The sequence below is a fragment of the Herpailurus yagouaroundi genome, unplaced genomic scaffold, assembly GCF_014898765.1.
Source record: "Herpailurus yagouaroundi ecotype Mexico unplaced genomic scaffold, PumYag 410, whole genome shotgun sequence".
Classification (NCBI taxonomy): domain Eukaryota; kingdom Metazoa; phylum Chordata; class Mammalia; order Carnivora; family Felidae; genus Herpailurus; species Herpailurus yagouaroundi.
In genome coordinates this window covers 1137534-1165255 of record NW_024412627.1, presented here as the reverse complement: position 1 = coordinate 1165255, position 27722 = coordinate 1137534, and the positions used below count along the sequence as shown (strand labels likewise).

The 27722-nt window shown below is 51.4% G+C and overlaps 1 long non-coding RNA gene across 1 annotated transcript; it reads right to left on the bottom strand.

Moving 5' to 3' along the window:
- On the bottom strand, positions 1 to 27502 carry LOC121022474 (uncharacterized). The gene is made up of 2 exons (XR_005786962.1): positions 27379 to 27502; positions 1 to 379 (listed from the first exon to the last, which is right to left on the bottom strand). It is a non-coding gene; the product is annotated as an uncharacterized LOC121022474 (long non-coding RNA).
- Positions 27503 to 27722: the final 220 nt, after the last annotated feature.

The following is a 27722-nucleotide window of genomic DNA, read 5'->3' as shown; positions in this document are numbered from 1 at the left end:
CAAGAAACGGAGATCCGTATTTATTATTTGCAGTTAAAAAGGCAGCCAATTTTCCTTGGTTGTGCTACAAAGGACATTAGCAGGCAATTGGTGAAATTTGAGTAAGATCTGTAGATGAGATAATCGTGATGATTCAGTGTCATTTCCTGATTTTGATCACCGCACCGTGGTTATGGAAGAGAATGGCCTGGTTTTCGGGAAATTCACACTGAAGTATTCAGAAGCTGTCTGTTGAGGCCGCCGTAACACGACGTCACAGACTGGGGGGATTGTGAAGGGCAGAAATTTCTAGCTCACGGTTCTGGAGGCTGGAAGTCCACAGTCAGGGGGCCAGCATGGTCAGGTTGTGGTGATCTGGAAACTCTTGTGTCCTCGCCTGCTGGAGGGAACACAAACATTCAATCTAAAGCGGAAGTGAAGGGGCGCCTGGGTGGCTCAGTCGGTTAAGTGTCCGACTCTTGGTTTTGGCTCAGGTCATGATCTCATGGTTCATGGGATCGACCCCCACATCAGGCTCTGCACTGACAGTGAGGAGCCTGCTTGGGATTCTCTCCCTCTCTCTCTGTCTCTGCCCTGCCCTCGTGCATGCTTTCTCTCTCTCTCTCTCTCTCTCTCAAAAATAAAAACTAAAAAAAATAATTGAAACAAAAAGTATAACACATTTGCAACTTTCAAACAGCTCAGAAGCTTCTACTAAATAACAGTAATATGTATGCTTATCTACATATGCGTATGGTGATGTCAGTATATTTAGAGCCAATAAGAATATTATTTGTGGAATCTGGGTGAAAGGTATGCAGAGAATCTTTTCAAAACTTTTACAACTTTTCTGTCATTTGAAATTATGACAGAATTTCATATTGTCGTATGAAACGGGTATATTCAATTCATATGAATTGAACTCAATTTGTATTCAGTTTATATTGCTTAAAAAACCTTACACCTTAGGAGGTTTCAGCTTTTAAGCAACAGCCTTAAAAAAAGAGTAGCCAACAGAAGAACAAAAAGGAATAATGCAATAATAAGGAATTACAAGTAACGATGAAACAGGAAGCTGGGGAAGAAGGAGACAGTGTCGTGTAAGTGTTAATATCAAGGAAACGAGTATTTTCTAAATATGGGATCTTAACAAATGTAAGTGTCTCTATCGTATGATGATAAGGAGGTAACCATCAGGAGAAATATAAGCCCAACAACTTAGGAGGGAATCCATGGGTCGCTACACGTAAAATGCAGGGGAGAGGGGGTGGGAGCTCTTTGCTACATTATCATTAATTCTTTGGATCTGTTTTCTCACTCATGCATGCATCCTGTTGATAAAAATTACAGTATTGGTGAGCAAGCAGAGGACGAATGGTTCCATCACTGGCTCTGGGAGAAGTGATTCAAAAATAAAAAGGTAACACATTTGGGGAGACCTGGGGGAAAAGAGAAACACGGGCTTGGTGGACAGAGGGTTCGGCATCTCTGGAGAACGACACGGCGGACGTGACCTCGTCCAGGATGTTTGTGCTCCCCTCTCCCCACCAGCAGGCCTCTCCGACTTTGTCCCCAGGTGAGGGACACAGATGGCGAAGAAAAGATGTGGGCAGAGATTTCCCTGGCAGCTGTGTATAAACACGGTGACAGCAAATCTAAACACTCAATACCAGGGCATTGACTTAAATAAACTCACAGCACCTCTGTGAAGTAGCATTGAAATTTGAGTTTAGCAGGCTATTCAACAGTGAGAGAAGTCATTCAGATAAGCTCTTTATTTAAATTTGTTACCAAATAGGGGCGCCTGGGTGGCTCCGTCGGTTGAACGTCCGACCTCGGCTCAGGTCATGACCTCGGGGTTCATGAGTTCGAGCCCCGCGTCGGGCTCTGTGCTGACAGCTCGGAGCCCGGAGCCTCCTTCGGATTCTGTGTCTCCCTCTCTCTGTCTGCCGCTCCCCTGCTCACACTCTGTCTCTGTCTCTGTCTCTCTCTCAAAAATAAATAAACATTTAAAAAATGTTACAAAATAACATTTCTTGTATGGTGTTCATATTTCTTTTTTAAATGTTTATTTTGAGAGAGAGAGAGGGAGAGAGAGAAAGCATGAGCAGGGAAGGGGCAGGGAGAGAGGGAGAGAGAGAATCCCAAACAGACTCCACGCTGTCAGTGAGGCAGTAAGGAGCCTGACGCGGGGCTCGACCCCACGACTGTGAGATCACGACCTGAGCCAAAATCAAGAGTCAGCAACTTAACTGACGGAGCCACCCAGACGCCCTGTGATGTTCATATGTTCTAAAGGATGCATCCTCACACACCAAAAGAGTGGCGTTCAATACAACAGAATATCACCAGGGCTTATCTCTTACGTGGTAAATTATGAATGGTGTATGTATGTGTGTGTATGTGTGTGTGTGGGGGGGGGTCTATCTGTGCCCACGGGTGTTTAAGTGTAATACGTTCTTACTTTTTGGCCATCAGGAAAAATGACTCTCCAAGTAAGAAAGGTCTTGTGCTGAAAGGAGAGGTGACAGAATAGGGTGGGATATTTCTCCCCCTGGAAAATGCCTCAGGGGTCCGTACGTTACTTCAAACGCCTCCCCCGACGTGCCCGCATAACCAAGTGAGACTGGAGGAATGGCAGAATCGGCTGTGCCCGCACCAGCCATGGGTCTGAGTTGGGTGGGAAAGCCCTTGCTTGCCATCTGGCCAAACCATGTAATCAAAGCCAGGAGGTTCCTCGATTCCTTCCCCACTCTGGACAGGACCGTGAGGCGGCCCGCGCTCCAGCGGATCACCGGTGCTCCCATTGGAAGCCATGAAGCCAAGAGTCCCTTGTCCAGGCCAATGCGACGCTCTCTCCTCTCCTTCCGCTCTCGCTCCTTCATGAAACAGTTCATACTTGTCACCACGTGCTCGAACGTCCCCCCCACCCTGTGCCAGGCACTCCATCGGTGCAGATACGTCCTTTTGAATAAAACAGACACGGTCTTCCCTTTGTGGAACTCACAGTCCGGTAGAAGAGACAGACGACTACATGAATGATCAAAGGAGCAACAATGTAAAGGAAACTTACACGCCGATAGGGCATATGGGGGGGCAGGGAGTGGGGGGCGCACTCGTTCTGTTTCAGATACGCTGACCTCACCGTTACTGAATGCCAACCTCAGGGCCTTTGCACTTGTGGTTCCTCTGCCCGGAATGCTCTCATCCAGCTATCTGCACGATTCACTCCCCTGTTACGTTTAGTTTTTGTTTAAAAGTCACCTCCTCAGAGATGTTTTCATTGAGTACGTCATCCCATATGTCCCCCGTATACACACGTATACACACACTCTTTCTTCATAGCCCTTAGTGCTTTACATTATACGTATACGTGCATATACATACATGTGTGTATATGCATGTGCATATATGTGTATGGGCACACTCATATTTTACTAAATCAAGCACATGTTTGTTGAGAGCCTATGATGCACCAGGCACTATAACAGGTGTGGAGATTATGGAGATGAAACACCATGCCTGCCCTCACAAAACATTCATTCTAGCTCCGGAAAACAGACGCCAAATTCATTAGGCATATTTTCAGGTTGCGATAAGCTGCATGAGGCCAGCTTAAAATAGACTCCAGGTGGGGCGCCTGGGTGGCTCAGTCGGTTAAGCGTCCGCTTAGGCTCAGGTCACGATCTCACGGTCCGTGAGTTCGAGCCCCGCGTCGGGCTCTGGGCTGATGGCTCAGAGCCTGGAGCCTGCTTCCGATTCTGTGTCTCCCTCTCTCTCTGCCCCTCCCCCGTTCATGCTCTGTCTCTCTCTGTCTCAAAAATAAATAAAACACATTAAAAAAATTAAAAAAAAATAGACTCCAGGTATCGTGAGTGACAGAAAGGGGGAATCAGGGGCACCTGAGTGGTGCAGTTGGTTGAGCATCCAACTCTTGATTTCGGCTCAGATGACGATCCCAGGGTTGTAGGATCGAGCCTCGCATCGGGCTCCAGACTGAATATGGGACCTGCTTAAGATGCTCTCTCTCTGTCTCTCTCCCTCTGCCCCTTCCCCAGCTTGTGCTCTCACTCTAAAATTAAAAAAAAAAAATGGGAGTGGGAATCAGAGGGTGCTCTGAGGACGTGACCTACGAGCAGGTGCCTGGAGAGGTGAAGACAGCCGCCATGACAGGAGCCAGGGAAGGTGCTGTCCAAGTGGAAGGCTCTGGAAAGGCAAGGGCATGGAGGTGGGTGTTAGAGAATCAGCAGGGAGGCCGGCGTGCCCGGCACTGGGGGCGAGATGCTGTGCAGGACAGGAAGAAATTCCGAGCCTTGTAGCTGTGGTAAGGACTTTGGAAGTCATTCCGAATGAGAGGGAAAACCACACGGGGAGATTCAATCTTGTTACTTTAACGTCAACTTATTGAAGTGTAATCTCCATACCATCAAATATTCCCAGTTCAAGTACACAGTCCAGTACATTCTGCCAGCTCTCCACACCTCCGTAACTGTCTCTCCAGTTGAGATACAGAATATTCCCATCCGCCGGGAAGGTTCCCTTGTGCTGCCTTTGCGGTCAACCCCCTCCCTCCGCTCCAGGCAACCACGGGTCTGCCTTCTGTCACCTTAGCTGAGCTTGCGCTTTCTAGATCCTCAGATAAACGAAGGATACAATGTGTCATCATTTGGATCTGCCTTCCTTCACTCAGCACGATGTTTTTGAGATTCATCCGCGCTGTGAATATCACTGCTTTGCGTGTGTGTGTGTGTGTGTTTAATTACAAAGGAATATTTCATTATATGGATATACCATAATTTGTTTTTCTATTTATCTGCGGGTAGATAGATATTTTGGTCGTTTCCAGCTTTGGGCTGTCTTGAATAACGCCGCTATAAACTTTCACATACGGGTCTTTAAATGAACATATGTTTTCATTTCTGTTTACGTGCACACCTAGGAGTGGGGGGCTTGGGCCATATGGCCAGTGTAGGTTTAATTTATAAGGAATCGCCAACTGTTTTCCAAAGTGCTTGGACCAGCAGAGGGTAAGCACAAGAGAGTACTGAGCAAAGTGCTGGCCTGGGAGAAATACATGGTCAAATCTACCGTTAAAAATATCATGGCAACTAAAAAAAAGGGGGGGGGGGTGGCACCGAGGTGGCTCGGTTGGTTGAGCATCTGACTCTCGATTACGACTCAGATCGTGATCCCAGGGTTCCATCGAGCCCCACATCAGGCTCAGGGCTGAGCATGGAGCCTGCTGGGGATTCTCTCTCCTCCCTCAGCCCCTGTCCCAGCACCCCCCTCCCTTTAAGGTAAAATTTAAAAAATATCACTGCAGTTGCTAGGTAGAGGATGGACCGAGAATGAGGACAGTGGCACATCTCCGGAATTTGCTCGCGGGAGGTGATGGATGAAGCGATTCCACAGGCGGTTAGCACACAGAGGCATCCAGACCCTGGCCCAAGGCGGCACCTGCAGTGAGCAGAGAAACCAGGAGGTGCCCGTATCCTTGTCTGTCCTGGGAGTCCAATCACATGTACTGTGTAGACTCGTTCCCTTACACCTTCTGGACATATCAATACCCCTATCAGAATATAAAACCTTGGACTGTGAGTAGCCTGTTCTCGAGCATTCCACAAAATGAGCATTTCTAATAAATTTTAACTTGATAAACGAGCGCTGTCTTGCAGCGCGAGTCGTACGTGACGCCCAGCGTCACATGATCACAACTGAGCCAATGGTTCTTGAAACTGGTTTTGACGCACAAGCGTTTTGGATTACAAGCCCGTTTCCAGAACGAATCGTGCTCGCAAACCAAGGTTTCGCTGTATTCTGAGTTTTCTATATACGCAATATCTTACATAGAAACTTTGTGTAAATATACATCACTATCAACCTCTCTCTCTCTCTCTCTCTCATCTATAGCATTGCCTTATCTTAAGTACACAAAACACTTCCCAATTATTTTTAGGAACAGTTTGATCTCTTACGTGCTCTAAATCCAAGCATTAGAAAGCTGCGTCCTCTCAAGAAACGTCCATCACTGAGGCATTCTGGGCTCAAAGAAATAAGAGTTATCCTGCCGGAAGAGATTCCTCGGGCTGCAGCTGTCTCCATCTCCCTTCCTGCACAGGGGTCCCGCTCCCGACTCCCGTTCAGCTGGGGACTGGTATTGCCCCCCTCCCCCTACGGTCTCCCAAGAGACCACATCCAGACTTCTCATCGCCTATTTGCACTCACGGCATCTGGCCTTGAGCAGGACCCGGAAAGTAGAGGGCTGGTTCTGAGGTCCCCCTGTTTCCTCTGCCTCCGGGGAGCCCACCTGGGTTCCAATTTCCAGGCCTCTGTGCAGTGAGCACCATGTAGCTAAAATCAGCCCCAGGGGATGTGGGCAGAAGTGATACGTGGCATTCTTCCGCGTGCCCATAACACCCTCCCTCATAATCATCCACCCCGCCAGGGAAACCTGGCTACGCCTCCCCAGGACGGAAGCAACCTGAGCCCCTGAATGTGGGGCACAGACCCTCGTCGCCCGGGAAACAAACTGCCGCCCCGTTGAGCCACTGCGATGGTAGAACCGTTTGACCCCGCGCGGCCGGTGGGCCTCGCCTTCTTTTCCTTTTTGAGCCTGGATTTGAGGCTCTCGCCTCTCGCGTCTTGGTGGCCTGACCCTGTGGGTCAACTTGGCCCTGCCCTGCTCAGCGTCCATAGCGCGTGATGAACACAGGACGCTCGGCGTCGCCTTTCAATCTCGTTTACGCCTTCCATTCGCTTCGACAGTGTTTCCTGGTTGCGAAAGGAGGAGGGGAGTACTCGTTTTCTGCTATTTAATGAGAAGGTAAATAGCTAGGGGTTCTAGAACAGGACGAAAGGGACACTCACTTTTCGCTGTGTACCCTTTCATATTTTTTTTTTTTTTTTTTTTTTCAATTTGGGACCCCCTTTTATTTTTTTTTTTTTTTTTTTGCAATTCAGGACCATGCAACTCATTCAAATAAACACATTTTTTTTTTTTGAAGTACAAATAGGATGTCAACCCAGTAGGGTTACAGCTTTTTCCGCGACAAGGACCTCCTGCGATTCACAACTACATCTCAGACTCCCAGGCGAGGGTCTGGCATGAAGTAGGTAATGTTGTGCAGTGGTTAGAAATGCATCTCCCGTGGGGGCACCTGGGTGGCTCAGTCGGTTAAGCGTCCGCCTTCAGCTCAGGTCATGATCTCTCAGTCCGTGAGTTCGAGCCCCACGTCGGGCTCTGTGCTGACAGCTCAGGGCCTGGAGCCGGCTTCGCATTCTGTGTCTCCCTCTCTCTCTGTGCCCCTTCCCCGCTCGTGCTCTGTCTCTCTCTCTCAAAAATAAACATTAAGAAAAAAAAAAGAAAAAGAAAAGAAACGCAGCTCCTGAATCAGACAGACCCGGAATAAAATCCTGCTGCTGCCAATTACTACTCTCTGTATGGCCGAGAAAGAGCAGATTTCGTCGCGTCTCCAAGCCCCAATGTCTTTGGTCTGACAGCATAACACTAGGGCCTGGATCCTAAGATGCTTGCAAGGAACTACCTGGGACATCGGGGGCCAGCATAGCTGAGCACCAGCACCTGACGTAGAGTGTTGCTGAGTACAGTGTTTGCTCTTGCAATGAGGCATCGAGTAAATGTTTTTGAATCCCTGCTGAACCGAACAGGCAGGTCCTGTTAAGAAATAAAGGGGAAAAATATAACCCACAGGCATCCACGCATCCTGAATTAGTGCTGTCCAGGGCAGTTTGTCCGGATTTATTTCGACTGTAATACAATCAAGCACGTGTACCAGAACTCCGCTTACCCCATCCCTTCCATCCTATTTGGCGTTTATTGATGGCCATTTACAAAGAGTGTTTATTTCCTATGCAATTGCATTTTCAGAGAGAGCGAAGGGGGGGGGAGGTATCACGAGGAGGACGTTTTATTAAGAGATTATTTAATATTATTGATACACTGTGCCAGGAGTCAAGGAAATGCGCCAATCGATGGATGCCCACATCAATGTTTAATCTACTCTTAGCCCTTTGCTGGAGTATTTAATTAGCTTGTGATTTGGAAAATTGCACGGAGTACACAAGACGATGAATGTTCTGGAACTGAAGACAGAAGTGATTATTTGCTTCCAGCATCTTATGAAACAGAAAGGCTGGGAAATGTGGTACGGAGAGTCTAACACAGGAAACACAATGGTGAGGGCAGATCCAGAGGGAGAGCTTCCTCCGGCATTCATACTAAGCCACACAGACTTTTGAATCGGGCAAACCCCACACCCATTCCGTGGGGTCGGTTGGTGGCTGACCCCACTTCGTACAGGAGGCAATAAATACTGAATCAGGGATGCTAAGACGTTTGCTTTGAGACCACTGTTGGGTGCCTGCTTTCCAGGGCGTCAGTCCCTTTAATTTGGTGCATCCAAACCGTTGACCTTGGTCCCCGGAAAGGTTCCTCTGGTTTGCCTTTTGTCACCCCAGGGATAAGGGTGGGGTCGGAAGTGCCCAAATGGCCATTCTGTGGGTTGGGCAACGCGAGCGGCAGGATAATGGCCTCCCAAAGATGGCTGCTTCCTAATTCTTGTGAATAGGTCAGGTTTACGTGGCAAAGGGGGACCAGGTCAAAGGTGAAATTAAGATTGCCAGTGAGCTGATCTTGAGACGGGGAGATGATCTCCATTCTGTAGGGGGCCCGGCGTAATTACCCAAGTTCTGCAAGCAGAGGAAGGAGGCAGAAGACCGAGAACGGCAGAGCTGACAGGACAAGAAGGGGCTTTGCTCTGAAGGTGGGGGACGGGGCCACGAGCCGAGGGATGTGGACGCCTCTAGAAGCTGGAAGAGGCGAGGAAACAGGTTCTCTCCCAGGGCCTCCAGAGAGAACAGAGCCCTGCTGATACCCGGTGAGGCCACGTTGGCACTTCTGACTTCCAGAACTGTAGCTAATAAGCCTGTGGTTTTCTTAAGCCACCGAGTGTTTGGCAATTGGTGCCTAGGAGACGAAGAGAGGCAGCCTCTTTCCTGCAGTGCTCTAGAGCCGCCACATTTGAGTTTGCTTTTCACACAGTCCCGGCTCTTGAAAGGGGATGTTTCTAATCTGATCAGGTGCGAGACTAGCACAGTGTCCACGATGCAACAGAAGGTTATCAGTACAGATCTCTGAAGTCTTGCTTCCACTTTCTACCTCTCATGGAATGCACGGTCCAAAATGCAGTCCCACGAGGGAAAACGTCTGCCCAGCTCTCTCTCTGTCTCTCTGTCCTTCTGCGTGTATGTGCTCTCCTTCCTTCGATGCCTTGTCCCATATGGATGGCCAGCTGGTGGCGTCATTTGGGCTTAGGCTGAGGGGGAGGCAGAGGACCCTAAAGATGACAGGCTCCAGCTGGACCCTCCAGCTGGCACGTCCACATGGTCTGCTCTGGCATTTGGGGCTCACGTCCAAATTATACTGAAATCGTGCTGGAATTTCATAATTCCCTTTAACCTTTGTATTTACAGTTGCCTCGGGGATCTCGCCAGCGAGGTATTTATAGTTTGGGACGGAGTTGAGGCATCTGTCTCAATATTATCTTAATTCCGCTGAGCCCTCGTCTCAACCCTAAGACAGCCTCACTCTTTCGTGGTCCACCAGCTAATGGAGGAGCCACCTTAGTGTCAAAGAGCCTGGGGTAGTGCTGGCTTACCTGTCCATTCGGGTCCTCCATGCCTTCCCGTGAACAAAGATATCGGACGTCACGGGAGCCCTGTGGACTTGAGGTTGGCTGGATATTGAGGGACCGTGGAATATGGAGAGAAAGCTGGGAGACGAAGAGATAACAAGGCTACTGTATTCATCTGTAAGGATGATAGTAAGAAGGTAAACACTTTTTGTGACCCAATGTATCAGTTTCCTATTGCTGCATAACAAATTACTCCAAAACTTAGTGGCTTGGAAGCAACAATGTAAATTACCTTTCACTTTATATGGGTCTGGCTTAGCCAGGTCTTCTGGCTCTGGGATCCTTGTGAGACCGTCATCCAGGTGTGGCAGGGCCGCAGTCATCGGAAGACTCCATTGGGAAAGGATTCTCTCCCAATGTCACCCTAGCATGGTCGTCAGCAGGATCCAGGTCCTTGGTAGCTTTTGTAGCGAGGACCTCAGCTCCTCACTGCCTGTGACCCATAGGCTGCCCTCATGTCCTTGCTATGTGCGAGTCTCTGTGGAACAGGTCACAACACGGCAGTTTGGTTCATCCAGTGAAGCCAGGAAGAACCAGAGAGAGTAAACACAAACAAACAAGATGGAAGTCATAGATGTTGTGACTTCCCAGTCTTGGACGTGGCATGCCATCGTATTCCCCATAGTCTGTTCCTTAGAAGGAAGTTGCTATAGGAACATCTGCACTCAGGGCAATGGGATTGCACCGGCCGGGCCTTTGGGGGTCGTGTTGGAAGCCTCCTGCCCCCCTTACCGTGCCCCGTGAACCAGTCAGTGCTCTCCAGAAACAAAACCAATAAGATATGTATAGGAAGAGATTTATGAGAAATTGGCTCATGATTCTGGAGGCTAAACTCTGCCGTCTATAAGCTGGAGGCCCCAAAAAGCTGGTGGCATAATTCCAGTCCAAGTCTGAAAGCCTGAGAACCAGGGGAGCCGATGGTATAAATCCTAGTCAATCGCAGGAGACGATTGATGGAGCTGGAACTGACAGGCAGGAGGCCAAAGGAGCGAACTTTTGTTGCCTTTTGGCGACTGCAGGCCCTCAATGGACTGGTGCCCGGCTGGAGAGGGGAGAACAAAGTACTGAGCCCACCATTCAAATGTTAATCTCGTCCCCAAACACGCTCACTCGGAAATAACGTTTAATCTGGGCACCCCTTGGCTTAGTCAAACTGATGTGAAATCAACCATCATGTCCGGGTTCTTGGAGGACGGTCGGAGGGAAGGTGATATTCTCATACTTGCTGGACTCTGGACGCTCATCTCCATCGTCACCTGTTCAAACCCAACCTGTCCTTCAATAACAAAAGGAGCTGCCACCTCCTCTGGGAAGCTTTCCTGACTCTCCTCGGACGGTGTGACCTGCCTGCCCCTGGGAACCAGTCTGCACCCGCCCACTTTACGCAACTCTTATGTAATGCGCCAGAGTCACAATGCCGGGGGCGCTGACTTCCAGCCCTGTCACGCAGGAGCTGTGTGCCCTCGGGAAAGTCAGCTCGCATCTCTAAGTGTCGCTTTCCTCATCTGTACAAGGAGGGTAAGGACAGGAGGAGCACAAAATGATACAATGTGTAGAGCTGAGCACCCAGCCTGCAGGGAGGGGATGCTTACTCCTTGTCAGTCATTACCGCAAGCGTCGTTCATTAAGCAACTTGACCACAGAGTCTGAGTCTTGCTGGTTCCCTCCTGACCCACGGTGCCTAGCAAGCACATACTTGGCACACGGCCAAATAGTTTTAAACGGATGGAGGGATGTGGCCACTGTGATTTCTTTGTGCTGGATCTCACCGGAGCGCCTCAGCTCAGCCGCGGGGTGTGCACTCCAGGCCCCCGGGGCTCCCTGGGCTCCTGGTCTGACCGCTTCATCCCTGAGCACCTTTCCTGCTGTTGTTCGAGGGCCCCTCCCGCCGTCTGTGGGGCTGGAGGATCTCGGATGCAATCGCGGTTCCATCACCGTGCAGAATCACCTTGTTCCCCGCGCTGCGTGTCAGGGAGAAGGATTTATGGGGAGGGGACAGGACACTTCCCCGGACTTCCATCTTCCCTTTGCGTGCACTTTCCACGCCACCGCTCCTCCCGGCCCTCATCCTTCAGCTGCCCCGAGAATCCAGAGAATATATATAATCTTTCCCGTTCCCTCTCTGTTACCTTTGCTTCTCGCTTGCTTCCTCTGAGTCCAACACAGGTAGGGGGGTGGCGGCCTCCGGTTTGCTTTGACGGTGGGCATTCCCCAGACCCTTTAGGAACGAGCTTTCTCATTCACGGTTCTCTCGCGGCTGAAATATGGTCGCAGGGAGCTCGGAAAATAGACCCCATCCTCTTCTCCCGAAAGAATTGAGCCATCTTTTTCTTCCTTGCTGCCTGCCATCCGCACTGAAAAGTTAATCTGTTCCTCTTCTCAACTAGTGCATTTATCATAGGGAAGTGGTCTGTTGTGGAAAATATTGATCAAAGGCCTGCCAGGTCCTCTGCTGGGTTGAAATCGAGTGTTGCAGTCAATCAATGGCTTGGCATTTATTTGGTGGTGTGGAGAGAAGGCGTTGTCCTCTGCATGAGGCCGGGCTGGCGGATGCAGGGAGGGTGCTGGGGAGGGCATCTTTCTTCCATCTGCTTCTCCTGGTTGGCTTAAAGGGCAGGGTGGGATCCAGGAGGCTGGGCCAGGACTGGGGAATCTGTGGTCTGGTGATCTTAGGGGGTCTCTGCTCTCCCCAGAGGGGGCCAGGCTCTGCGTGTCGATAGGAGAGGAAACAATTGCCAACAAGGACACTGGCCAGAGTCTACGGGAATGACTTCTTGATGTAGAATTAGCATGCAAAAAAAAAGAAAAGAAAAGAAAATTCAAGGGGGCACCTGGTGGTTCAGTTGCTTAAGGGTCCAACTCTCTTTTTAATTAATTTTTTAAATGTTTATTTTTGAGAGAGGCAGAGTGTGAGCAGAGGAGGGGCAGAGAGAGAGAGAAGCACAGAATCTAAGCTGTCAGCACAGAGCCCGACGTGGGGCTTGAACCTCCGAACTGCGAGCCCATGACCTGAGCCGAACTCAGACGCTCAACCGACTGAGCCACCCGGGCACCCAAAGCATCCAACTCTTGATTTCATCTCAGGTCATGGTCTCGAGGTTGTGAGATCGGGTTCCATGCTGAGTGTGGAAGCTGCTTCAGATTCTCTCTCTCTCTCCCTCTCCTTCTGCCCCTCCCCCCCCCAAAAAGAAGAAAGAAAGAAAATTCATTTCAATTGAGGTGGTAGAAATGGGCTCCGCTCCCCACAGGTAAGTTTTTGTGTTCAGAAGCCCTGAGAGCTTCCTAATACAAATGACGCCATAATTGAAGATTAACTCCGGGTTCCGATAAGTAACTTCAATCTCTCCCTCCCTTCCTGCTTCCCTTCCCTCTTCCTGATTGTGAGGCTGCCTCAAATGCTTGTCACCAAGTAGCTGCTTGCTACCTGTCAGGCACTATTCTAAGCATCAGGGACAGAGGAAGGACCAGGAAGTCGGTTTACAGTTCACTAAGCTCTCTGCTTGAGGATGGCCAGGGTGATTCAACTGAGAACAAAGACATACACTGCTTGGGGGAGTAATGTAGCAAAGAGGGCTTCAAGGAGGAGGTGGCTTTTGAGGACTAGGAAGGCATCAAGAAAGGCAACGTGCCTCATAAAGGCACCTAGAAGCAATCACCCATGGGAAGAGGCCACAGATTAATTCCGTGTTGGCAGGTGTAATAGCCATTGGCCAGGAAGGTCAACTGAGCACTTTGGGACAACTTGCATGATGAGCCAAGCCGGTTTACCGTGAGCCATGAACGACGTCAAGCAAATGAGGGGCTTAATACCACGTTTGCCTGAAAGTAGTACTTGAAGTATTTTATTTCCTGGAATAATGGAGATTATTGGTTGTAAGTGACAGAAAGCCATCTGTGTCAGTCATGGTCCCAGCTGGAAGCAGATGGGACACTCAACTGGGGTGATATGAATAGCGTTTAACAAAGGAACTATTTACAAAAGTGCAAAGCAGCTGGGCCTGGAGGGGCAAGAGAAAGGAGCTGTCACCAGATCCTGGGGCAGGTGCCGGGGGCGGGGGAGAGACAGAGAAGGAGAAGGGGAGGGGAGGGGAGGGAGGGGAGGAGGGGCCACCTGCTACCTTTGGTTGACGCCATCCAGCCCACTCTGTGCAGCCACAGTCAGGGAATGAACCTCCGGCCTCCCCCTCCCCCTTCCTCCGACGTCTGGCCAGTGTGCTCCGTCAGCCAGATTCTACTGGAAGCCGAAAGCCTTGGGAGCTGGCAATGAAGTTCACGCAGCTCAGCCTCTTGGGGCAGGGACCGTGCTGGAGGGGGTACGTCTAAGAATCCAGACGGCAGACAGAATATAGGCACCTGCCAACTCACATTGAATTAAGCCGATGAGTGATTTCATGAGATTATGGAAGTAGAACTGTCTTGGGGCATTCCTGACCCCAAAGCACCTCAGAACCCGGCTTTCCTAGGGGATGGTTCAACTTTCAGACGGTATAAGGTGGTCCAGTATCTTGGGGCCAACCTACAACCAACCAGCTTAGCAACCCAAGTGGGGAGAGGAGGTGTCTTTCTAAGAAATCCCGGCAATAATCCAGATTGAGCTGAGCTGGGCCCTACCTCCAATGACCTTCACTTAGAGTATTCTGAGCCTCAGTTTCTGAGCCTTTAAAATGGGGATGGGCTAACCCCATGTGGAAGGAAGGAGGATAGCATGATGGTCAAGGTCATGGACTTTGGGGCCACACTGCTTCAACTTAAATCCCAGGCCATCCACCTGCAGACTGGTGACCTTGGCTGTGTCTTAATCCCTCCAGGCCTCCCTCTTCAGACCTGTAGGGTCGGGATGATAATGGCACCTGCCTCGTAAGGTAGGTAAAATAATGCATGAGAATTCTTAGTAGACCATCTGCAACCCAGTAAGCGTTTGATCGATGTTAATGGATGCTTTTGCATTGTTATCATTCTTCATGCTTCGATTCTATTCAGCTGGGAAGAGGCCTTTCCTTTCGAGTTTTCAAAGGGATGATCTGTGCAGCTACGCTGGAAGCAACTCCTCCCCGCTCTCCTAAAAATGGTACCCGAACCCAGTATGAATTTCTGACCTCCAGTCACGGGAGACAATGGTGATGCTGATCTGACCTCCTTCCATCCCATCACTGCCTTTCTCAACAAACTGATTTCCCCTTAACTCTCAACTCTCCCATGTTGTCGAGAAATACCCTTCCAGCTGGAACGCCTGGCTTCTCTTGCCCTCTGGAGGCCAAGTAGCAGTGACCTGCTGGCCTCCCCCATGGTGCCCAGAGTTTCAGTGTTCGTCATCAGGGATGCACCCCCAAGAGCCCCGCTGACAGCCCTAGCCTATGTGACCAGCATGTCAGTACACGGGGAGCTGGACCCCACAGGCTGGCCTCCTACATCCTACCGGAATTCCTTTCCCCAGGAAACTTGCATGCTGGGAAGAAGGAGGAAAGGCTCTTTCCTTCATTTTCTCTTGCTTTGTGAAAGAACCAATTGTCCATGAAATCAAATAAAGGTGCAGTACATATTAAAACACCGTGGGCTTGCTACATCCGTTAGATGGGGAAAAAAGAACCCAAAAAACAAACAAAAACAAACACCAAAGCTTCAAAGAGATGCCAGTCCGTGCCTCTGAGATTTATAATCATGTTGCGTTGCTTGTAGTTCGGTAAAAACAACAACGAGAATAAGCGTGTGAGTTTAAAATATGACCCTGGGCAGGTGTGGTGAAGTGTAAAAAAGTCTCCACCAGAAACGAGGTGGCCGCATTCCAGCCTGGACCCACCCAGCTCCGTGCTGAGGGTCACGTGTCTGCAAAGTCTTGGTCCTACCCCTTCCCCAACGCACGATGACGGTGTGGGGCCAGACTCACGCTGGAGACCACCCCAGCTTGCCGCGTTTTTGGTTTGTTTCCATTCTTGTTTGGTTGTTGAGAAGGCCCCACCGGGTTTTCTCTCTTGAATGCTGAAATGACGCATGGGGCCAGCTGAAAGCGAGACGAGACCACCTGACTCGTACCTCCTTTGGTCTCGACGCTTTTCCGTTGCAATGGGCAATACGTTGACCCTGGCCTGTCTACGCCCACACGGCGCGGGGGGGGGGGGCGCGGAGGAGCACCCCACAGATGTCAGGGTCAGGGCTAGCTTTCGTATCTCCTCAGAAATGAAGCAGATGGGCCCCTCGGTTGGGGAAAGGGAGACGATTGTCCAGACAGAGCCAAACGGTGTGTAGATTGAATAATGGATGGATGCCAATGTTCTGGACAGTCAGTAGGTCGTTCAGTGCTGCCATGACCTTCGCTCTGGGTGAGGTGGACATTGGGTTTGTAGATACGGACTCACCCCTACTTGGCCCCTGGGCCTCGACAGCTCTTCCTCTCAAGGAGGAACCTTCCAGTTTCGCTTTGTTTTCCCCCGAGCTCTACTTACCTCGACCCCAGGGTCAGCGTCCTATCCCTTGTACGACGCATCAGCACAGACTCCCTGGCTTAGAAGAACACAAACACGTTATCGGACGGTTTGGTGGGAGGTCAGGGGTCCAAAAGGGTCCTCACTGGGCTAAAATCAAAAGGTGACAGGATCGTATTCCTCCTGAAGACGTCAGGCAAGAATTGGTTTCCTGGCCTTTCCTGACCTGGAGAAGCCGTCTCCTTCCTCGGCTCATGGCCTCGCCTCCATATTCGGGCCGGCAACCATCGCTCTGACCTCTGCCTCTTCGCATCGTCCCCTCTTCTTCTCGGAGTCTGAGTCTCCCGTCTCCCTCACGGTCCCCTGTGATGGCATTGAGCCCACCTGCACCATCTGGAGTAATTGCCCATCGCAAGATCCTCAGCTGGATCACATCCGCAAAGTCCCTTTGGCCACGGAAGGTAACACATTCACAGGCTCCGGGGATTAGAACACGGACATCTTGGTGGGGGCTCCGGTTTTGCTGACCACACCCCTGCTCCCAGAAGTTTGCGGGGGGGGGGGGGAGATTATTCCGATCTTGTAGTCTTCCAAAAGCTCCAGGGCTCTGGCTTTTGAAACTCCAAAAGCACTTTTCTCTGCTTTTCCTGCTCTAAAACCCTTCCCTGAGGCTCTGAAAGTCTCGTGGTCTGAGTTGAACAGAATGACAGGCCACGGGATGAAAAATAAGTAGCAGGGGCAGCAAACATGCTGATAGATGCGTCACCACACTAACCCCACGGGGGGACATCCATCAATCTGACTCCACAGTCGGGCTCTGCAAGTTCCTGTTGACAGTTCCTGCAGGAGTCCAGGGTGGCTCAGTCAGAGCCAAGCAAACATCCTTTCGTCTGCAGACTTTTTTGAACATCTACGTGAACGTGCGGCATGGCCTCGGGTCAGAAAGGACTGATACCGTTGGAAGCATGCCAGATGGTCACAGCCACCAGAGCGGTTGAAACAAGACAGAAAAGACCAATGTCGGCCAGGACCTGGGGCAGCCGGGACCCTCCTGCACTGCTGGGAAAGCGTGTGCCTTTGCACAACCACCACCAAAGAAAACTACGCGTCAGAATCCCCTAAGGTGAGTGTACGTATACCCCAGGACCAGGCGTTTTCATAGAAACGTGCACCCAAGAACACCAGAAGACACACACGAGAATCCGCGTAGGGGCACCACTCGTGACCGCCCCACCCGACAAGGTTCCAAATGTCTACCACACTGCGAGGGATAAGGTTCTGTGGTGCGGTCCCACGGTAGGATGCCGTATAGCAATGCCGTCTCAGTCCGTTCAGGCTGCGATAACCAAACACCCTCGACCGAGGGCTTAAACAGCAAGCATTTACTTCTCCCACCTCTGGAGGCTGGGAAGTTCAAGGGTAGGGCACCAGCAGATTCAACATCAGGTGACAGCTCATTTCCTGGTTCGCTTCCGTGTTCCTGCTGTGTCCTTGCAGGACAAGAAAGACGGTAGGAGAAGTGTCTGGGGTCCCTTTCATTATGGAGCCAATCCCATTCAGTAGCGTTCCAGCCTCATGACCCAATCCTCTCCCAAAGCCTCTCCTTCCAAATGCCGTCGACTTGGGGCTCAGAATTTCAACACATGAATTTGTGGGGGACACAAACCTTCAGCCCGTAACAAATAGGCATGGACGAAACGCAGATACAGTGCATCTCGTAAATAAAGTGTTGTGCGAAAGAAGGTGGCCACAAAAGAGGGCATATGCTGTATCTCATTTATTATGAATGTCAAGATCAAGCAGAAAACATCTCCTGGCACCATTATTCACCTGTCAGGTCTCCACTGACAGGTGAGGTCCCGCTGGGCTCCCTGAATCGGGGCAGGTTTGGGTGCGAGAGAAGCAGTGACCTCTGAGCCTGGCACTCGCTCACGGGACGGACACACGCCTCTGGAGTCCTGAACCGCTATGCGAGGCGTCGGCGAGCCTGAAGGTGCTGGGCTGGGGCAACCACCCTAAGAGATGTCAGGGGGCCCAGCTGTCCGAGGCTTCCCAGGCCCGACGCCAGGCGTAGGAGTCTCTAGGTGACTCCAGCACCCCTCCCCTCTGAGCTGCCCCTACTGAGACTCAGTAGAGCAGAGACAAGTTGCCCCCGCCCCGCCCAGAATGCACATTGGTGAAAAAATAAAATAAAGCAAACAAACCATGGGTAAAACTACCCTGTGATGTTAGAAACGAGGACAGTGGTAGGGACGCCGGGGTGGCTCGATCGGTTGAGTGTCTGACTCTTGATTTCACCTCGGGTCATGTGTTACCACGAAACAAGTTCAGTTGCAGCTGTCTTAAGCAAAAAAGGATTTCTCGGACACTCCCGTAAATGAAAAGACGGAGCCTCAGGCGTGGCTGGATCCAGAGGCTCAAACAAGATGCCCAGGGCTAGAGCTCTTGTATTGCCTTTCTCTGTTTCCCGGTACTGCTCAGTCTGGGATGTCGTGAGTCTGAGCGGACTTTCTCTACGGATTTTCCATTCTCATGGCTCACAGGCAACAAGTCCAGAAGAAGTCATATCTATTCTCATTGGCCCAAAGTGGGTCATGTGCACATTCCTGAACCAATGGTTAAGGCCGGGGAGATGGAACATTCTCATTGGCCAAGCCAGTGTCACGTGTCTATTCCTGGAATCAGGGGTCGCTCTCACCCTAATCACATCACTGTGACCAGGGAAGGATGTTTCCCCAAGGGAAGTGAAGGTATTGTTCCCAAAAGGGGGGCTGCAAGCTGGAAAGGCAAAGAAACAGGTATCTGGGCCGTACATCCTGAGCCTTGGTACCTCCATCTGTTAACGGGGTTGAATGCTGATCTCTAAGACCCTCCCCGGACACTAAGGTTGCATGATTTCCATCCTGAGGCTGAAGGCTTTCTTGGTGCAAGGCACTGGCTGCCAGGGCTGTGGTTTATGGAACCGAGCAACGCAGTTCAGACTTATCCCAATCTTTGACTTCCTGTAATGTACATGCACTTCATTAGTTCCGGAGAGAAAGACAAAAAGAAAGATGTTATCTATCTATCTATCTATCTATCCACCTAGAGAGAGAGCAAAGAGCGTTACTTTCATATGCTATCTTTTATATTTGTCACACCTTCCGTTTTAAAGATGTTAAATGAGGCTCAGAAAAGTTCCCCCAGACCATGCAATTGCGGTCAGGCCAGCAGATTTAAAACCTGCTCTTTCGGGCGATATCAGGCTTTCTCAATCTTGACTCACCACAATTGACCTTTGGGGCCAGATAATTCTGTGTTGTGGGGGGTTGCCCTGTGCACTGCAGGGGGTCCAGGAGCAGCTCTAACCCCTACTCACGAGATGCCAAGAACACCCCCCACCCCACGCGGTGACAATGAAAAATGTCGCATGTCTCCTGAGGGACAGTCACCCTGGCTGAGAACCACCGTTATAAATGACTGGTGGACGGAAACCCGGGCTTTGTCCCTTACGAGCTGGGTGGCTGTGGGGTGAATATTTCACCTTCCTGAACTCTAGTTTCCCCATCTGTAAAATGGGATCAAAACTATAATGCCCCCCCTTCATCACCCACGAGGACGTTTTCGCCTGGTACTTTAAGTGCTTCATAAATGGTGACCGAGGCAGTCTCCCTCGCCAACCTGGAAATAATTTTACAGAGAGGACTTTTGCATTCTTTTTTTTTTTTCTTTTTTTGGCAAATTATAGACACGCTGAATTGCAAATGAGGACAGGCATTTGAGGCCACTCTGGTTGCCTAATTAGTATAACTCCATTGACAGCCTGGCTCCTTCAAAGGAGGCTCCTTGGGATGTGGGCCCTCTGCAGAGCTGGCTGGGAACTCGGAACAGAGTCAGAACAACATCAAACGTTTCAAATCTCAGAAACGAGGCCATGTTCTCCAATAGGGAGCTGTCTCTGTAAACGTTCCCGTGCTTATTAAATTCCTGCCGCGGCTACTTTAATTGGACCCGCCTCCCTCACTTGGCCAAACCCGGCTGCACGGCCCCGCCCTGGTTTTGTCCGGGGAGCAGAAATCCCGACCAGAGACTCCTGGTATCAGCCTTGCTCAGATCCCGGAGCCCGACTCCACCGATGGGTTTGCCTGGTTTTCCCACCCCGAGCCGACTTGGGCCGACTTGGTCAGTGGCCTCAGTCCCTGCCCGGTGCTGGAATGAAGCCGCCCTCCCCAACCCCACATCCACTGGGTCTCCTTGCCCACCTCGGTGTCTCCAGCGCCCAGCACATGACCTGACACAGAGTAGCCCATTGGGAAGTTTTAAATGAACCCGCGACTGAACGGGTGCCGAATCTCGCCCTTCTGACCTCGCGATGCCCATCGGATGCTGGGTCTAGGACCCCAAGTACAACGCCTGGGGACCCAGGCGGGCTCCACGTCGCAAGGTCCCCTGCCTTTCCCCCCAAACTCCTCACTTCATCGGAGGTCACCGTTCGTTAGTCTGCATGGGACTGTGTTGTATCTAGCCAGACTGTCGTGTTAGCAAATGGGTCATTGGGCTCACATTCTCCGGTTTGCCATAATCTCCATCACCATAGAGCTCCGCCCCCAATCAGTTATGCTTCTCGCCTGCAGGCTCCAGGAATCTGGGCTGGGATGTGTGATAGGACAACACCCCCTTGCCTATAAGCAGGTCCTAACAGACTGAGCTACCTAGAATCCAGGCCCCGGAGCCTGATCCTGGTACCCTCGTGGATCTCAGCCTGTTTGACCAGAGTCCAAGCCCCCTGTCTAGTGGATAAAGACGGTGGGCAGGTGCAGCCTGTATCCCTTCCAGTTTTGTCCCACTGTCCTCCCGCCCTTCCTCTACCTTTCCTCCAGCTGGTGGGCAACCAGGGGTCTCTTAGCACCTCTCCCTTCACTCTTGACCTCGTCTCCGATTGTTCCAACACAGCCGACCTCCCAGAACTGTGGAAAGTGGCTTCCAGGGTGAATATCCGATTTCCTCCCGAGGCGCGAATGTCACAGTCCCAGAGGGCTCGGGAAGGAGATCTTTCAGAATAAACACAGGGACGATTTTTCCCTTGGGACTCGGTTCTCAGACCACACAGGTGTCCACCGAAACTAGCACAGTCCAAACCACCCGGCCCCTGTTCCCTCCCCCCACAAGGCCGGGGAATTTCACTTCGAGGCCGGTCACAGGAGGTCATACTCCAGGGTGACCTGAACCATCCCCGGATGGGGGTGGGTCAGGAGCAGGGCGGGACATCAAAGCCAACCAGGACCGGAGAGCATGGGTGCTGGCCAAAGATGTTCAGGACAAATGCTTGGCTGGCTTTTCATTTTAAACATAAGAAAGCTCTTAGCGCCACACTTTGGGGCAGATCCTTACCTCCAACCGACAGTAAGACGTGGAAATTCCTTGAGAGCAAATTTTCCCAGAGTGAAATGGTTATTGCTCTGACACAAGGTAAATGCAGCAAAAATCCCGTTTTAATGAACTTGAAGGGATACCAGAATTCCTGTAGCAATGGGAGGGTTATGTCTATGGAAACAGTGCCCAACGTGCAGGCGGGGCTTGCCTGATACTCAGGAGGCTGGTTCCTTTAGGATAATAAAGCAATGGTATTTGGAAGGCAATCTACTGCAATATTCTTATGTTAGAGGTAGGGAGAGACAGCACAAGGGACTGGATACTGGAAACCTAGCTTTGATACGTTGCTCTGTAACCTTGCGCAAATAACGTCCTCTACCCACAACTCAAGTTTCTCCACCTGCGGAAGGAAAAGATGGGAACACCCCCGAATTGGACTCGGAAGGCCGGAGAGATTTCTAAAGCCATGTGATCATGTCTGTGTAGAAATCCTCGACTGCTAATGACCTGACCCAGTGCGGCGCTACATTGAAAGGTGCAGAGCCTGGGGCGCCTGGGTGTCTCAGTCGGTTGAGCGTCTGACTCTGGATACTGGCTCAGGTCGTGATCCCAGAGCCGTGGTATCGAGCCCTGCATCGGGCTCTGGGCTGAGCATGGAAGCTTCTGGGACTCTCTCTCCCCCTCTCTCTCTTCCCTTCTCCTGTGCTCATTCTCTCGCTCTCAAATAAAAGAAGAAGAAGAAAAATAAGGTTACAGACTGGGAAAAGAGTTGCAGGCTTTGCTGATGCATTGTTTGGTTATTTAATGAAACTTTGTATCTGTCCTGCTCTGTCATTAACACCCCCCCTTCCCCCAAATAGTCAAGTATGCAGACGTCCCGGCAAACCTCTGCCCTTGCTACTAACAGAGACCCATTTACAGGGCTTTAAACCCAGAGCGTATTCCTTCACATAAAAGAACTCCAGACATAAGTAGTTTGGGGTTGGTTTGCTGGTAGGGATCTTCTGTTTTCTAGTCCAGTATCCTCAAAGTCATGCCATGGCTGCCAGAGCTCCAGCCTTCGTGGCCCGTTCCAAGCAAGAGGAAAAAAAGCAAGAGGCAAACATCTATCCCTCCCGAGTAAGCCCCTGTTAAACAGATTTCCCAGAAGCTCCACTTGGTGATTTCTGCTAGCAACTCATTGGCCAAGCCTAGTTGCAAAGCGAGGGTTAGAAAAGGAGTATTTTCACCAGTGCATGATCACCCCAAATGCAGTAGGGGCTCACAGTGAGCAAGAGGAGACAGTTGATGGTCCTCTCGTCTAACCAACGGATCCTCAACATCCTGGTCCTTCCAGGCTCCTGCTCCTCCAGGCACGGCCCACAAGACCTGCTCCAGGCAGGTTTCTCCCCACCCCCCATCCCTACCCCGTAAGTGCGGTTCTCCTGCTCCGACCTTTCCCTTGTGAATTATCGCACCGTGGTTCAGGGGGTGCTTCCCTGTTGGGACGGAGACAGAATCTTTGGCTCCTGGCTGCCTCGTGCCCTCCCTCCCCAGTTTTCTCTTTTGCCTGGAGCCCGATTTATAATTCACCTTTCATTTCCCGTTCAGCTTTGGTCTCCTAGAACGCTGTTTGGACCCTGGCTACGGTCCAGTATTTATAAACTGAGTCCTGTCTGGTTGCTTCGTTGCCTCTGTACCTGGCTCACCCCTGGACACTCCTTCCCTGGACCTCGATTCCTGAGTCCTAGTTCAGAGGACCCCAGTGCAGGTTCACGGGCTCTTGTTAGCAAACTATGTTTTTACTGCACCCAGGTAGGGCTGGGTCTCACGGACAAGTGGCATTTTCTCCTCCACAGATCAAAATCCACAGTTCTGCACTGGAGAACACGGTTATACAGGCACAGTGCCTTGGAGAGTTTACAGGGCATGAGTGGCTGGGAAACTCGTAAAAAGATGTCCCTCCCCTCGGTCATCATGAAGATGTAAAGTCCCACGTCGAAGGAGCCCCATCTTAAGGACTTGGTGTTTCCAAACAGTGAAGAGTCCAACAAAAACAAATAAAAAATAAATAAAAGGTCCGACAATATTAGGTGCTGGCGAGGATGCTGAGAAACCAATTATCTTATCTGTCGCCGGTGTAACTGTCAACGTGAACGACGACTTTGGTAAGCAATTCGGATATATACAGCGAGGTTAAAGAGGGGAGTACCCAGTGGCCACACCCTTTCGCTCTCAGGTTAATACTTTAAATTTTTTTTTTTCAACGTTTATTTATTTTTGGGACAGAGAGAGACAGAGCATGAACGGGGGAGGGGCAGAGAGAGAGGGAGACACAGAATTGGAAACAGGCTCCAGGCTCTGAGCCATCAGCCCAGAGCCCGACGCGGGGCTCGAACTCCCGGACCGCGAGATCGTGACCTGGCTGAAGTCGGACGCTTAACCGACTGCGCCACCCAGGCGCCCTCAGGTTAATACTTTAAAGAAACTCCTACCCAGGGAAGCTGGGATATGGATGTTTGTTGCAACAATCTTTGCACAGGGATTGCTCTCGCTGAGAAACTGGCTCCCTTAGTGTCTGAAGCAGCTCACAGATCCCAGTGAACGAAGTCCCCACCTACTCTCTCCAAGGCCCCCTAAGGTGACTAGGGGCTAAGGTGGTTTCTTGGTGAGGGAGGCATGTGGCTGGAACCAAGACTGGAGAGCACCCGAATAAAGAGAACCTGCCAGCTTCTGTGTGATTCCCGAGATAGAAAGGCCGAGAGCCACCGGTAGGGGCCCTGCTTTTCATCCAGGCTTTATTAGTAACTTCCAAGAGAACGCACGTGCCTGGCCGGTGGCTGGATGGTCCAAGAGACACCCTAGGACAATCAGACAAGGGGGCAGTGCACGGAAGCAAGAGATGGGACCCAGGGGCTGTGCAGTGGCCCTTGTAGACACTTCAGCCCACAGCACACGCCGATCTTGGGCAGGTGACTCAGAGCCCCATTCTTGGGTGATGGGAGCTCATGAAGATGACAAGGCCTGGATATAAATGGGACTGTGGCTTCAGGGTTAGGTTCCAGCTCCAAGAGGAGCCAGGATCATATAAAAATCATACATTGTTATTGCCTTCGTAAGAGCTAAGTGAGCCTTTTCAGGCATTACCATGTGCCAGGAACCGTCTAACGTCCTACCGATATCACCGATATCAGCCAAAGGTGGCCACGCGATACGGCTCTGACCAATGAGGTCAGGATGGAAGTCTACTTGACGGTGTTTCCAGGAAAGCTACTCTATCTGCCCGGAACTTGGATATAATGGTCAGGCGGCCGCAGCCATCTTGCGATCAAGAGGAAAAGACATTGATGCTAAGAGTGGCAGTCCAGGAAAACAAAAGAATCTGAGCCTTGGCGGTGATTGGTATCATGTCGCGACTACCTCTGTGTATCGTATTTAACGAGAAAAATCTACCTCTCTTGGTCAGGCCACTGTAGCATCCGATAAACACAACGTGTAAAGACATACATGATCTCGTTGGATCCTCACGACAAACTTCCGAGATAGGTAGTCCTACCGTTACCATTTTACAGGAGAGGACGATAAAGCTGAGAGGAGTTTAGCGTGGGTAGAAGAATCTTGGCCAGACCTATCTGGCTCACTCCAAATTCTCCTTTATTCCTATGCTATTCTGCCTCTGCACCATACATTGGGATGGGGTTTAATCCAATTCTCATGGGTTGAGTCAACAGAGAGCCAACGGGAGAAGGTAGCAGGGGGCGGGGGCCTAGAGGCGACGCAGACATTCTCGATTCCGTCCTGAGAGTGGATGAAAATTGACAATGGGAGTCCTGCCTACTACTCCTTTCCCTGGTAGGATGCCCTCACGGGGTCCAGGAGTGGGGACGCCTGGGGGGGGGTCCAGGTAAGAAGCATCCGTCATCCCTTCAGCTACGCAAAATGAGCAGCAGCCATTGAGCTCAGGAGGCCAGTGAACGTGGATTGAGAATAAAGCGGGGGTCCAGGGTGGGGGACGAACCAGACTTCCTCGGGCAGGCAGCTGGAGCCCAGCGAGGAGGCAAATGTTTCTTGGGTTATCAACACTCCTCCAGAGAGACTGATTACGAAGAACAACCTTGGTGAGAGCGGTGGATGGAACGTTTGGTTCTGCCTCTCACCCACTCACCCCAGAGACACGAGGGTACCACGCCCACGGGCCCTGGGACAACAGGCTTAGCTGTGGGTAGGACGTAGCAGCCTTCACAGAAGGGTGCAGAGGGAGGTACCTCTGGGCTTCGAATCCTGGCATCCACACTTAATGATAGCTTTCTGGGTTGTTGTTGGTTTTTTTTGTTTGTTTGTTTTTTTAAGTAGGCTCCACACCCAGCTCTGAGCCCAACCCGGGGCTTGAACTCGCGACCCCGAGATCCAGACCTGAGCTGAGATCGAGAGTCGGATGCTTCACCGACTGAGCCACCCTGGCGCCCCGAGAGCTTTCCGATTGTTTTAAAGGAGTCATTCAACATCTCTGATTGTTGGTCAAGGACTCACACGTCCTGGTGAGGACGGAGGGAAAACCCGTGCCCACCCCCGGCTCACGCTGGGCACACAGAGCCCAAAAGCACTTCTGCTCTCTTCCTGGGTGTGAGCCTGGAACGGGAACCGCTTCCCTCTCTGCTGTTCCGGGAAGACCCACAGGGGAGCACGTACCAGTGGCTGCTGCTGGTGCCACTCAGCGCCTTGTGGTCTTGACGGTATTAAATGCTCCCTTCTGTGCGTCCCGGTCTCGGAAGGTGTGGCCAGGCGACAGTCACGCGGCCTGTCGCCTGCTGTGTCTTCTGGAGCCACATCGTTTGCTTTCCCAACTCCTGCCCCCCTCCCCGCGCCGGCCATTCTCTCTTTCTCCCCCCCCCCCCTTCTCTTTCCCTCCTCTGTCTCCACACGAGGCTGCGGGGCCACGCAGAGTCAGGGTAGCAGCAAGCTGGAGCTGTAGGGGGCGGCTTACGTTCGGCAGGTGGAGGGGGGCGAGCTAGATTTCTGGGCTCCCTTGTGGATTGGCTGATGCCTTCGGTGAGCTCTGGGAGGTAGGGGCAACCCCCAGCTGTCTGGTGCCTGACCCCAGGGCAGTCAGGACGGGGGTCTAGTGTGACCATCTTTATCGGGGAAGTGCTAAAGTGTGAACTTCATTAGCTGTTTGAGAAGAGAAAATGGCTGGGTTCTAGGCAGGGGCCAACATGGGGTGGAGAGAGCACAGCCAAAAGTGCTGCGGGTAAGAAACGGACTGCCTAGAGGCACATGCTGACAGCAAAGGCCGTCGTCTCCCGGAGACAGGCGAGCCTCGTGGCTGGAAGAGCAAGTCCTAAAGCCAATTCCACGTCCCGCTTCCTCCAGCCCCTTGCTGTGTGATCTCATGCAAGCCGCTCAACCTCTCTGTGTCTCCGTTTTATCTTGGGCACGTTGGATGGGTGGGTGGGAAGGCTAATAACTGTCCCTGTCTCACGGGGCAGTGTAAGGAGGGAACGAATTCATGTCATAAGGTGCTCAGAAGACTTCCCAGAAGAAGGCAAAGGTTCGGTAAGTGCGCGTTACTCCCATCCATGTGATTACCGCATCGCTACGACCCTGTAGGGCGAGTTCTAATGGAAACGTTCACTAGAGGCTGAGCCAGCCGTGAAGGCAGGGTTGGGAGGTGGGCAGGTATTCCCAGCGAACAGGTTCCAACCACTGATCCATCTTTACCAAATTCTGGCTGAGCTAGCAAGAATGGGTGGTCCTGGCTTGGTGACCCAGCACTGGAAGGGGCTGATCCTTGGGGTCACAGGGAGCCTCCGCCGCCCTTGGAAATCTACGAGCGCTGGCCTGGAAGGGGAGAGTGGAACCTCCATCTGCCTCCGCCTGGGGGAAGGTGGTGATTCCCTGCAGACCTGGGAGAGGGGTTTGGGGGACGAGATACTCACACATGGACAGCAGGAATGCTTTATGCTGCGGCAGCTTCAACAGCTTCTTTCGTGGAGTCCTCTCTGGGCTACTGAAAGCCCCCTTGAGCTACGTTGCTTGGAAATCTACCGTGAGCATTTCTACTTAATTGCTTTTATAGGCAGGTGCATTTTCTCAGGATTCAGGCATTATGTCCCCCCAGAGGGATTACGTAATAGCTCCTAGGGGATGAGCTACATGGATTAAAGGGGGTGCAGAGAGCCCCAGCCTTCCACTGTTTGGGGGAGGAAGGAATGATCACCCAGGGACGCGGACCATTAAAAGGTTCCCTGACTTCGGGGCAGAAGCTGAATACATATCCCCC